This window comes from Oncorhynchus mykiss, chromosome 18 (genome assembly GCF_057628025.1).
Source record: "Oncorhynchus mykiss isolate SJ-2025 chromosome 18, ASM5762802v1, whole genome shotgun sequence".
NCBI lineage: Eukaryota > Metazoa > Chordata > Actinopteri > Salmoniformes > Salmonidae > Oncorhynchus > Oncorhynchus mykiss.
In genome coordinates this window covers 20,702,171-20,712,818 of record NC_143039.1, presented here as the reverse complement: position 1 = coordinate 20,712,818, position 10,648 = coordinate 20,702,171, and positions in this window count along the sequence as shown.

The window sequence follows — 10,648 nt, the reverse complement described above, 5'->3', positions numbered from 1 at the left end:
ACAGTAACAGGGAGTGAGACAGTGTTGTTGTACAGTAACCGGGAGTGAGACAGTGTTGTTGTACAGTAACCAGGAGTGAGACAGTGTTGTTGTACAGTAACCGGAAAGTGAGACAGTGTTGTTGTACAGTAACTGGGAGTGAGACAGTGTTGTTGTACAGTAACCAGGAGTGAGACAGTGTTGTTGTACAGTAACCGGTAGTGAGACAGTGTTGTTGTACAGTAACAGGGAGTGAGACAGTGTTGTTGTACAGTAACCGGGAGTGAGACAGTGTTGTTGTACAGTAACCGGGAGTGAGACAGTGTTGTTGTACAGTAACTGGGAGTGAGACACTGTTGTTGTACAGTAACCGGGAGTGAGACATTGTTGTTGTACAGTAACCGGGAGTGAGACAGTGTTGTTGTACAGTAACCAGGAGTGAGACAGTGTTGTTGTACAGTAACCAGGAGTGAGACAGTGTTGTTTTACAGTAACCAGGAGTGAGACAGTGTTGTTGTACAGTAACTGGGAGTGAGACAGTGTTGTTGTACAGTAACCAGGAGTGAGACAGTGTTGTTGTACAGTAACCAGGAGTGAGACAGTGTTGTTGTACAGTAACCGGTAGTGAGACAGTGTTGTTGTACAGTAACCAGGAGTGAGACAGTGTTGTTGTACAGTAACCAGGAGCGAGACAGTGTTGTTGTACAGTAGCTGAAAGCACAAACTTTCTCAGTTCCTCCGTGAACATGGTCTCCCCCTTTCACACAAACGGAAGCAAAACAAACACCTTATGGAAAATGAAAATGACCACTGAAGTGAAGTGTTCCTCAACGTCCTATTCCATCTCCTCCTGAGTGCTTTTAGAGAACCCTTGAGTTTGTCCCAAATGGCACACTATTTCATATTTAGTGCACTACTTCTGACCAGGGCTGTCGTTTACTAAATAGGGACTAGGGTGCCATTTGGGTTGAAGCCTTGTGATTCTGGCAGCAAAGCAGGCTCCTTAACAACTTAATGAAGCCTGAGAGGCTGCTGACAACAGAGAGCGCAACACTGAGAGGAGAGAGGGAAAACAAATAAACCTGGCAACTCCACTTCTTCCTCTCTTTCTCTCTCTCTGTAACTTTTCTTCCAAGCAGAAATAGTTTGACAGCCTGACAGAAGATTAAGGGGTTGAGGAGGAGGGAGGAAGGGGGCGGGCAGGGATCTCTCTATCGTTCTCTCTCTCTGTCCTATGATGGAGGGATGGTGAGTTGTGTGGAGGCGTGAGCAGAGGAATGAATTCAACCTGTGTCAAGGACAAACTCCAGATGTGTGGGAGTGTTCTCGCTCTCATTCTCTCGCTCTCATTCTCTCCATCCTTTCCTCTGAGCATGTGAGGATGTGGAGTGTAGAAAGAGAGAGGGGTGGTTATCTATCACTGCTGAGGCTGGCTGTCAGGGAGCAGGCAGCACATTCTGACAACACACCCCTCCTGGCCTGTCAGACTAAACAGGAGTCATGTTACAACACACCCCTCCTGGCCTGTCAGACTAAACAGGAGTCATGTTACAACACACCCCTCCTGGCCTGTCAGACTAAACAGGAGTCATGTTACAACACACCCCTCCTGGCCTGTCAGACTAAACAGGAGTCATGTTACAACACACCCCTCCTGGCCTGTCAGACTAAACAGGAGTCATGTTACAACACACGCCCCCTCTACTCACATTGGCACCCAGTACACACCACCGAACACACACCACCAAACACCTACCACCCACACTGGGGGCCTGACTCTGATAATAGACAGGCTAGGGGAACACACACCACCCACACTGGAGGCCTGACTCTGATAATAGACAGGCTAGGGGAACACCTACCACCCACACTGGAGGCCTGACTCTGATAATAGACAGGCTAGGGGAACACCTACCACCCACACTGGAGGCCTGACTCTGGTAATAGACAGGCTAGGGGAACACACACCACTCACACTGGAGGCCTGACTCTGATAATAGACAGGCTAGGGGAACACCTACCACCCACACTGGAGGCCTGACTCTGGTAATAGACAGGCTAGGGGAACACACACCACCCACACTGGAGGCCTGACTCTGATAATAGACAGGCTAGGGGAACACACACCACTCACACTGGAGGCCTGACTCTGATAATAGACAGGCTAGGGGAACACCTACCACCCACACTGGAGGCCTGACTCTGATAATAGACAGGCTAGGGGAACACACACCACCCACACTGGAGGCCTGACTCTGATAATAGACAGGCTAGGGGAACACACACCACCCACACTGGAGGCCTGACTCTGATAATAGACAGGCTAGGGGAACACACACCACCCACACTGGGGGCCTGACTCTGATAATAGACAGGCTAGGGGAACACCTACCACCCACACTGGAGGCCTGACTCTGATAATAGACAGGCTAGGGGAACACACAAAAGGTAGAATCTTCCTGGGAGATAACCTTGTGGGTTCAGTACAAGGGTTACCAAGGAGGGTAAATTACTGGAAGCTTTCAAAGTTGACCAGTAACCTACCAGAATTCTTGTCTTTGAAGGATTTCATGTTTTTTTTCTATCACAAAACAATTAGTGGCTATTTTGGGTACTTCAGATGATCAAGTGTCTAATCATCTCTGGCCCTATCAGAGTCTAATCATCTCTGGCCTTATAAAATGTCAAATATATGAAATAATGAAATAATATGATTTTAAAATAAAAAAATGGAATGACAAAGCTGTAAAACATTATCCAAAATAAAAACAATAATTTTGGTGAATACCTTTGGTGTTTAATATGAAGGATTCAGCATAAAATATCCTTAGCATTTCTTATTTTACTATGTCAATACGTCTTTGTTGTAAATGCTTTGGCGTCAAACTGGAGGCAGTTGTGAAAAAAAGTCAATAGTTAGACCAGTTGCAGAGGTAATTGAAAATAATGACATTGTTGATTAGATGCTTTTTACATTAATTAGGCTATTTTATCTTGAACCATATGGTCTATCTACTAGAAACTCATGGACAATAGGGACACAGATATAAAAATGAATACTATACGAATATATATATTTTTTTTACAGTTATTCAAGTATAAATTACCAAAGTGACGGTAGATCGCCATAGATATTCTGTTAATTACCAAAATGACTGCAGATTCCATTAACTTTGGCCAATTACCAATATCATTGCAACCCTATCCAGTACACCAGTGGTCCCCAACCAGGGGTACTAGGTTCCCTGGGGGCGCTTTGCCGATACACAGGGGGTACTTGAGAAGACTCATGAGACCATAAGGTAGAATACACATGAGTGGGTTTGTCAGGCAGGGCAAAATTCAGTTTGTACAGTAACAGAAAAGGTTGGGAACCACTCCAGTAAACTGTAATCAGATTGGTATGATAGTTTGTGTAAAGAATATATGGTTTGATGCAAAATCCATGACGTCTGTCTTGGGCCCATTTTACTGCAGCATGAGTAAACAAAAACCCCAAAATAAGGTTAAAAAAAGGTTGAGGTAATAGAGAAAGTCACTTTCTTCTAAAAGAGTTGCTTAGTACATCTATTAATCTAACTTCCTTCTTGACCTGACCCTAGATAGGACTTCTGGACAGAGAGAACAAGTTGATCACGTCCAAAACATTGACCTAGTCCCTCACAGCCATGCAGCGGCCCAGAATGCAACTCGTGGTAGATCAGCTGGAGGACATTGTGACATGTCTTGGCTTCTGTATGGTCTGTGTCAGCAACCTGCCTTTCTCCCATAGGTGGGGTGAGAGTGGTCTGAGCTGGTTAGCTAGTGTACACAGAGACAGGAGCTGCATCAATACAGTCGATCCCTCAGCATTGTGTATCCAGGGGCCCGAGGGTAACGGCTCCCATACCAGAGGCCCCTTAGTGTTTTCACTGTGAGATCTCTCTATTTCTGTCTAATACAGTGCCTTGCAAAAGTATTCGTCCCCCTTGAACTTTGCGACCTTTTGCCACATTTCAGGCTTCAAACATAAAGATATAAAACTGTATTTTTTTGTGAAGAATCAACAACAAGTGGGACACAATCATGAAGTGGAACGACATTTATTGGATATTTCATACTTTTTTAACAAATCAAAAACTGAAAAATTGGGCGTGCACAATTATTCAGCCCCTTTACTTTCAGTGCAGCAAACTCTCTCCAGAAGTTCAGTGAGGATCTCTGAATGATCCAATGTTGACCTAAATGACTAATGATGATAAATACAATCCACCTGTGTGTAATCAAGTCTCCTTATAAATGCACCTGCACTGTGATAGTCTCAGAGGTCCGTTAAAAGCGCAGAGAGCATCATGAAGAACAAGGAACACACCAGGCAGGTCCGAGATACTGTTGTGAAGAAGTTTAAAGCCGGATTTGGATACAAAAAGATTTCCCAAACTTTAAACATCCCAAAGAGCACTGTGCAAGCGATAATATTGAAATGGAAGGAGTATCAGACCACTGCAAATCTACCAAGACCTGGCCGTCCCTCTAAACTTTCAGCTCATACAAGGAGAAGACTGATCAGAGATGCAGCCAAGAGGCCCATGATCACTCTGGATGAACCGCAGAGATCTACAGCTGAGGTGGGAGACTCTGTCCATAGGACAACAATCAGTCGTATATTGCACAAATCTGGGCTTTATGGAAGAGTGGCAAGAAGAAAGCCATTTCTTAAAGATATCCATAAAAAGTGTTGTTTAAAGTTTGCCACAAGCCACCTGGGAGACACACCAAACATGTGGAAGAAGGTGCTCTGGTCAGATGAAACCAAAATTGAACTTTTTGGCAACAATGCAAAACGTTATGTTTGGCGTAAAAGCAACACAGCTGAACACACCATCCCCACTGTCAAACATGGTGGTGGCAGCATCATGGTTTGGGCCTGCTTTTCTTCAGCAGGGACGGGGAAGATGGTTAAAATTGATGGGAAGATGGATGGAGCCAAATACAGGACCATTCTGGAAGAAAACCTGATGGAGTCTGCAAAAGACCTGAGACTGGGACGGAGATTTGTCTTCCAACAAGACAATGATCCAAAACATAAAGCAAAATCTACAATGGAATGGTTCAAAAATAAACATATCCAGGTGTTAGAATGGCCAAGTGAAAGTCCAGACCTGAATCCAATCGAGAATCTGTGGAAAGAACTGAAAACTGCTGTTCACAAATGCTCTCCATCCAACCTCACTGAGCTCGAGCTGTTTTGCAAGGAGGAATGGGAAAAAAATTCAGTCTCTCGATGTGCAAAACTGATAGAGACATACCCCAAGCGACTTACAGCTGTAATCGCAGCAAAAGGTGGCGCTACAAAGTATTAACTTAAGGGGGCTGAATAATTTTGCACGCCCAATTTTTCAGTTTTTGATTTGTTAAAAAAGTTTGAAATATCCAATAAATGTCGTTCCACTTCATGATTGTGTCCCATTTGTTGTTGATTCTTCACAAAAAAATACAGTTTTATATCTTTATGTTTGAAGCCTGAAATGTGGCAAAAGGTCGCAAAGTTCAAGGGGGCCGAATACTTTCGCAAGGCACTGTATCTAACCAGAACGATAAGAGTGGTGTGGTATAATGTTGTACTGTAGCATGTAGCTTTAGTACACTGTACTATCCTGTAAACAACAGTCCATTTTTACAGTCATTTGCTTTCACTGCAACAGGTTCTCAAACATGAAGATTTTGACATTATGTTTTCCAGTACTGCTGAACTATACAGTAACTTACTCCTATAAGTACATTGTTTATCATCACCATGCAGTTTCAGCTGGTGGGCTGATAACTCATAAGGGTAAGATATGAATAGCATGTTGGACTGGCCAGTAGCAGCAGTAGTGTGATGTTTCCCAGCCCTCTACATTACGTGATGGGGATGGTTTCTGTCTAAATATAGTTTTTTCTGCGTCTAGAGTGATATATCACGCCTCCCGGGTGGTGCAGTGGTCTAAGGCATTGCATCGCAGTGCTAGCTGTGCCACTAGAGATTCTGACACGGTAGCCAGGTGCACAGTGTTTCCTCCGACACATTTGGTGCGGCTGGCTTCCGGGTTGGATGGGCATTGTGTCAAGAAACAGTGTGGCTTGTTTTGGGTCGTGTTTCGGAGGACGCACGGCTCTCAACCTTCGCCTGTCCCGAGTCCATACGGGAGTTGCAGCGATGGGACAAGACTGTAACTACCAATTGGAAACCACGAAATTGGGGAGAAAAACAGGAATAAAATAAATAAATATATAAAATGTAAAAAAGAGTGATATATCACACAGTCAGGAGGTGGCATTTAGCTAACCAATAAAACGACAGCTCATCAACGGCACCAAGCTGGGTAAAAGCAGCTTGTTCTCGCCACACGCACGCACGCACGCACGCACGCACGCACGCACGCACGCACGCACGCACACACACACACACACACACACACACACACACACACACACACACACACACACACACACACACACACACACACACACACACACACACAAGCAGGCTGGCAGGCACACACACACACACACAAGCAGGCTGGCAGGCACACACACACACCACACACACACACACACACACACACACACACACACCACACAGTACACTCTTGAGCCACGCTCTCTTGTCGTGGTCTGCCATGTTTTGTTTACATGGAATCTATTCATAGGTCTGGGTTATTTTGTGTTGGCTGAAACCCACCGTCTAAAGCACACACACTATGAAGCAGCTATATTAAGCAAACAACAGACCTGGGATGACTAATTATGAAAAAGTCCCCACCTTCCTCACTTCCTGTTTCCATCAACTGAGTCAGACGTTAGCTCGATGACTGGGGGCCGGTATGATGATATTGACAAGTGGGGGAGTGGGAGGGTTGTGGAATGAGAGGGAGGGGAGGGTTACGGTGCTGTCCAATAGCGGAGCCGGTAAATGAGGCTTGGAGCTGCAGTGCCATGTAGATTCATGGGGATTTCCAGCTCCCAGGCCCAATCCATTCTCTAATAGAATCATTTCCTCAGAGTGGTGACGGCAGAGAAGGGTTGTTGTTGATTATGTTCAGTTAGGAAGAGCCACATGTTACTGTGTGTGCTCAATAGACTGGGGAGGTCACACATATAACTGCAGGCACGGGTGCTCACACACACATGCATACACACACGCAAACACACATGCATACACAGTTTAGGAATGTTTGGCCTTGTGCGTTTGTGTGTGACCATGTGTGGATGTGTGTGGCGAGAGAGAGAGTGAGAGACGGAAAGAGAAAGAGAGAAAGTCCTTCATGTCAAAGCTATTTATTTTCCGTCGTCTATAGTGTGGTGAAGCTCTGAGTCAGAGTACAGCAGCAGCGCCGGCAGTAGATCTTTGACAGCGGTCCCATTGAAATGTTCTCAGCTCAACAGAATAGCTGTCTACTTGATTTATGAAGCCATCTAACTGTCTGCACACACACACACCCACACCCACACCCACACCCACACACACACACACACCAGGAACAACTAGTGGTTTAGGTCTGCCTCAGCCAGGAACAGTTAGTGGTTTAGGTCTGTCTCAGCCAGGAACAGTTAGTGGTTTAGGTCTGCCTCAGCCAGGAACAGTTAGTGGTTTAGGTCTGCCTCAGCCAGGAACAGTTGGTGGTTTAGATCTGCCTTAGCCAGGAACAGCTAGTGGTTTAGGTCTGCCTCAGCCAGGAACAGTTAGTGGTTCAGGTCTACCTCAGGCAGGAACAGCTCGTGGTTTAGGTCTGCCTCGGCCAGGAACATCTAGTGGTTTAGGTCTGCCTCAGCCAGGAACAGTTAGTGGTTTAGGTCTGCCTTAGCCAAGAAAATCTAGTGGTTCAGGTCTGCCTCAGCCAGGAACAGCTCGTGGTTTAGGTCTGCCTCGGCCAGGAACATCTAGTGGTTTAGGTCTGCCTCAGCCAGGAACAGTTGGTGGTTTAGGTCTGCCTCAGCCAAGGAGAAGGACATGCACTCAATACTGTCAGCTGTAGGGCTGGGAATTGCCAGGGACCTCACAATACGATTATATAGTGATACTTAGGTGCCGATACGATATGTGTTGCAATTCACATGATTCTATATGTATCGTGATTCGATACTGCGATTTTATTGTGATTTGATGATGGAAACATATTGCTCTCTACATGTCTGCTACAAAGAGACAAGAGAGAATATTTTTTTTACGTTTTTTTTTAATCAGTCATGGAAATAAAAGTGTTGAAAACATGTTGGCTCACCATTTAAAAAGGAGCTAGGATGGAAAACACCAGAGTTTTGCTGCAGGTACAGCCGATTAGCTCTAGCTGACGATAAATAGCAACAACAACAAAACATACATATATAAATATTATTATTTGGAAATCGATTATTTGATTCAAATTATCGATATAATATTGCGATATGTAACTATTGATTGTTTTCCCCCCGTCATTAGTTAGTTGTGGATACGATAATAAAACAAGTCTTCACACAACCCCGTTCTGGAAAATAACCACTCCGGTGTCAGGAGGGGACTGGCAGAAATAGAATGCCCCCCCCCCCCCCCCCCCCTACCCACTCCCTCTATCAGAGCAGGATGAGAAGGAGAGAGGGAGTGAAGGAGTGTCATGGAGAATGAGAATATTTTCAGCCTCATTTCCTATGAATTCTTGAAGGCTTGTCTCGTCTGTTCCCTGAGCAAACAGAAAGGTCCTAGTGCCTCTCTTCCGCCCTACCCCTCCCCCCGTATGTGATTTTTTTTTTGTTTAGAGCGAGAGAGAGAGAGAGCGAGAGAGAGAGAGAGAGAGAGAAGAGAGAGAGAGAGAGAGAGAGAGAGAGAGAGAGAGAGAGAGAGAGAGAGAGAGAGAGAGAGAGAGAGAGAGAGAGAGAGAGAGAGAGAGAGAGAGAGAGAGAGAGAGAGAAGAGAGAGAGAGAGGAGAGAGAGAGAGAGAGAGAGAGAGAGAGGAAGAGAGAGAGAGAGAGAGAGAGAGAGAGAGGAAGAGAGAGAGAGAGAGAGAGAGAGAGAGAGAGAGAGAGCGAGAGAGAGAGAGGACATACACACACAGCACACAGGCCACTGTGTTATCCTGCATCTGAGGATCATATGGGATCGATACCCTGGCCGCAGAAAATCTAATTCCAGACCTTTATTCCTCTATTCATTTATCAGCCAACTCTCTTTGTCCTGTGTTGTCCTTGAATCTCTCTCTCTCTCTCTCTCTCTCTCAGATAAAAAGCAGAGGTAGCTGGGCACAGCTGTTACTGTCGGTCGCTGGCCTATGTTTGTTGATAGGCTCCTTAATAATAAAATCAACACCGTCTCACTTGTTTCGTACAAGAGTATCTTATCCTTCCTTTTGGCTTTGACTAAAATATATTTACATCCTATTTAACCAACCAGACCTCTTAAGTATTCAATGTTTGTCCACGGGGGAGAAACGTCAAATTGCAACAGTTAAGTTTAGGCATTAATTCCAAGACCCAAAGTTACCTCTGCTGCAGAGGATAAGTTCATTAGAGTTAACTGCACCTCAGAAATCGGCAATTAACTGCACCTCAGATTGCAGCCCAAATAAATGCTTCAGAGTTCAAGTAACAGACACATCTCAACATCAACTGTTCAGAGGAGACTGCGTGAATCAGGCCTTTATGGTCGAATTGCTGCAAAGAAACGACTACTAAAGGACACCAAAATTAAGAAGAGACTTGCTTGGGCCGAAAAACACAAGCAATGGATATTAGACCGGTGGAAATCTGTTCTTTGGTCTGATGAGTCCAAATTTGAGATTTTTGGTTCCAACCGCCGTCTCTTTGTGGGACACAGAGTAGGTGAACGAATGATCTCTGCATGTGTGGTTCCCACCATGAATCATGTAGGAGGAGGTGTGATGGTGCTTTGCTGGTGACACTGTCTGTGATTTATTTAGAATTCAAGGTACACCTAACCAGCATGGCTACCACAGCATTCTGCAGCGATACGCCATCCCTTCTGGTTTGCGCTTATTGGGACTAAAACACACCTGCAGGCTGTGTAAGGGTTATTTGACCAAGAAAGAGAGTGATGGACCTGGCCTCCGTAATCCCTTGACCTCAACCCAATTGAGATGGTTTGGGATGAGTTGGACCGCAGAGTGAAGGAAAAGCAGCCAACAAGTGCTCAGCATATGTGGGAATTCTTTCAAGACTGTTGGAAGGGCATTCCAGGTGACTACCTCATGAAGCTGGTTGAGAGATTGCCAAGAGTGTGCAAAGCTGTCACCTGTGTGGCTACTTTGAAGAATCTAAAATCAGAAATATATTTGTGTGTTATTTCATAGTTTTGATGTCTTCACTATGATTCTACAATGTAGAAAATAGTAAAAATAAAGAAAACCCTTGAATGAGTAGGTGTGTCCAAACTTTTGACTGGTACTGTATATATATAGCCTCCACTATACAGTATATATAGACACAGTATATTCCTCCTAATATTGTACAATCAGTGTGTCTCTTCATTGGCCTGGACTATTGTTTTTATTGCTATCAGTTTGTCACTGTGAGAGTAGCAACTCATTTTGTGGTATTACAAAAGATTCTGCTAATGTCTTCTATCATGTAAATGACGTAGAATTACATGAAATGCTTTCATAAAAGGCTAAACCCTTTTCCAGACCCTGCAACAACAACAAATCCTGTGTGGAAATCC